We start from the raw sequence: 3794 nt of genomic DNA on the forward strand, positions 1-3794 counted from the left end.
GATACCTACAAAGAGAACCAAAAAGACTAAACTCTGATTTCTCAACAGAAATAATGCAGGCAAGAAAGTAATTGGATAGCATATGAAACTCTGAAAGAAACAAAATTGCTAACTAAGAATTATATACCCATGGAAACTGTCCCTCAAATACAATAGAGAAATCAGGAAACTTCCAGAAGAACAGAAAGTCAAGGAATTTGTAAAAATCAGACTAGCTTTACAAGAAATACAAAAGAGAATTCTTTGAACAGAGAACTAGCAATTCCAGGCAACAACCTGAGATTAACATATGAAACAAACACTCAAAAGTCAACTCATATATAGAAGTATTCCATATAAAATAAACCCACAAGACTAAAAGTAGAAAACCAGAGATATCAATGTGTAAAAAAGACAATTACAAACTAAAAAGAGGAAATAGTGTAGCTACAGAACTTCCCAATGGTGAGGAAGTCAAGTAGATTTCAAAATAGAACATACTATTTTAAACTTGGGAAGAAAGAAATACATTACTGGATAATATCCAAAAAAAAAAGAACACTCTCATAAAACTTTAAAAAAGAAAAAATCATATTTAGTAAACACAAAATAACAGCAACAAAGAAAATGACAAAACACACACACACACAATGAGCTCAGTACAAAAAAAATTGCAGAAGAAACCAGTAGCACCACAAAGCACAAAAAACAACCAAACACAAACAAACTATAAAGCACACAGGAGAAAGACAGCAGTAAGTTTATACTTAGCAATAATTACACTGAATATGAATGGACTAAATGCACCAGTCAAGCGACAGAGTAGCAGAAAGGATTTTTTAGAAATCAGGGCCCATTAATATGATATTTACAAGAGACACAACTTGGACCCAAAGACCAAAAAGGACTAAAGACAAAAGGATATCTATAGCATGCAAATTTCAATAAAAGGAACAGGAGTGACAATATTAAATTTTTTTCCAGGCTGTGACCCTTTTAATCGTAACAATATTAATTTATGGTAAAATAGACATTAAGGCAAAAACCAGCATGAAAACCCAAAAAAGCTTTATATAATGATTGACATGTCAATTGAATTAGAGGACAGAGCCATAATAATTGAAAAAGAAATCAAACCAATTCAAACTTATTACCATAGAGTTGATGCTAACTCACACCAACCCCCCAAATCAAACTCTAACAGAATTGAAGAAATAGACAATACTGCAATGATCGTAGGAGACTTTAATGTATCACTTTCATGGAGGACAAAACAACTAAAAATAAATCAAGACACAGAAAACTGCATAACATGGTCAACCATATATATATGAAGAGTGCAGCAGCAAACAACAGTAAAATATAGACTCATTTCCAGGACACATGGGACATTCTCCAGAATAAGCTAGATATTAGGTTACAATGAAGCCCATGCCTTTAAAAGCATCTTCTCACATCACAGTGTGATAAAATTAGAAATCAATGACAGGAAGATCATGGGGAGGGAGTAAAGAATCCATAAAAATGGAAATTAAATAGCACTCTACTTTAAAATTGTTGTACACTAGAATAAAAAATGATAAAAGAAACTTTGTTAATCAAATGAGAACAAAAAAAAAATGCCATATACAAAAACCTTTGGGACACAGCAAAAGCATTACTCAGGTAGCAATTTATAGCAATAAACTCACACTCCTAAAAGAAAAAAAACAAACACCAAATTAAACATCATAATACAACATCTCCAACAATTAGAAAAAGAGAAACAAAATAGGTCTATCACCACCAGAATGAAATAAATAGTAGAGATAACAACAGAAATAAATGAAACATAAAAACATTAGAAAGAATTATTGTGGTAGTTACATAATCTGGTGTCAATTTTGGACTTGAGAGGATTAAGAGTGAAGGGGTAGAGTCTAGTCTGTCAATTGGGTCACAGTCAAGGAGGCAAAACAAGAATTAATAGATTTTTAAAACATTGCACACTACTGCAAACTATTTTCTCAAACCACAATGCTATAAAAATAGGAATTAATATGATCAAGTAAAACAAAACAACACCCCTTGCCAAATACATAGAAATTGAACAACACCAAGCATAAAAACTACCGAGTAATGAAAGAAATAAGAAAGACAATTTCAAAAAGCCCTTAAAACAAATAAGATTGAAAATATAACATACCATAACATTTGGGGCAAAGCTAAAGCAATATTCATAGCAAAAAGCATACACATCATAAAAGAAGAACCAAAAACTACACTTTAATTCAACAATTAGAACAAGAGCAATAAAATAAACCTTATTCACCAGAAGAAAAGAAAAAGTAAAGACTAGAGCAGAAACAAACGAATCATAAAAACAACAGGAAAAAATCAACAAGGCAAAGAGTTCTTTGAAAGGATTATCAAAACTAATGAAACACTGGCAAATTTTACCAAAAAAAAGTAGAAAATACAAATATCATGAATTAAAATGGGTGATATCACAATAGAACTAACTGAAATGAAAAGATAATTGTACAATCTTTTGAAGGACTGTACACAAATTTGAAAAGCTAGAAGAAATGGATGAATTTCTAGAAATACACTAAATTTCTAGAAACACATCTACCTAAATTAATGTAGATGAGATAGTTTATTGTGTCACCCTGGCTGATAAACACAAGTGGGATTAACTGAAGGGCAGAGAGATAAATGGCTTGGTGAGCCTCGCCTTTCTTGTCTCTCTCTCTGTGATCATCGGACCAGTGTGCGGCTACCTTGCTTGTTCTGTGCCTCAATTTAAAGGCTACACTACCTGTGGGACGCCTAGCCTGTGGACTGTGTTGCTGTAAGTTGAGGTCCCGTTAAGACATCTCTGGAGCTGGGGACTGGCGATTGGTGACCTGCCTTGTGATTGGCTGCTGTGCTGACATAGCCTAGCTCTCTCTACAAATAGAGGATGATCTGGCAGTATCATTCTTTAAAAAAATGGAAGACTAATCACCAACGTCATATGAAAAAGAAAGCAAGCCATGATGAAGAAGCACTACCAGGAAAAAAAGAACAAAGTAGGAAGCCTCTCACTTCTAGACCTCAAAACTTCAAAACAGCCCAGTAGCCAAAATCGCCTGGTTTTGGTACCTCAATAGACATTCAGATGAATTGTGTTAGATTGGGTTGACTAGAGAAACAAATCCAGGGACATTCATATATGTATAAGAAAGAGCTTTATATCAAAAGCAATTGTATACTGAGAAAATATCCCAGACCAGTCCAGATCAAGTCCATTAGTCTGATATTAGCCCACATGTCAGCTAGTAGCCCATAAATTCCTCTTCAGACTCATACAGCACATGCAATGATGCTGAATGCAGGAAGATCACAGGTCAGTGGGCGGAAAGTCTTAAGGATCCAGTGGTGGTGGAAGTATCTCAATGCTGTGCAAGTCCCATGTGGCTCCTCCAGCTTTCTGAGTGTCTCCTCCACAAGAAGGTGAAACAGAGAGTGTGTCCCACCTCCAGGAGGAAGAGAGGAAGTTCCCAGAATCCTCATGAGAAGGTCACGCCCACAAAAAGACATCAGGCTGTGACCTGATTGACAGGCTCTCCACCCCTTTACTCTTAATATCTTCAAGCTGACATGAGATCATGTAACTACAACACAAATGGAACAGAATAGAGAACACAAAATTAAAATCATGCATCTATGGATTCAATAAATGGGGAAGAGAGAATCTCTTCAACAAATGGTCTGGAAAAATTGGATCTCAATTTGCAGGAGAATGAAACAGGACCCATACCTCACACCATATACAAAAAACAACCTCAAGA

Source organism: Echinops telfairi, unplaced genomic scaffold, assembly GCF_000313985.2.
Source record: "Echinops telfairi isolate 266 unplaced genomic scaffold, ASM31398v2 ScPeMD7_31;HRSCAF=116, whole genome shotgun sequence".
NCBI classification, from domain to species: Eukaryota; Metazoa; Chordata; class Mammalia; order Afrosoricida; family Tenrecidae; genus Echinops; species Echinops telfairi.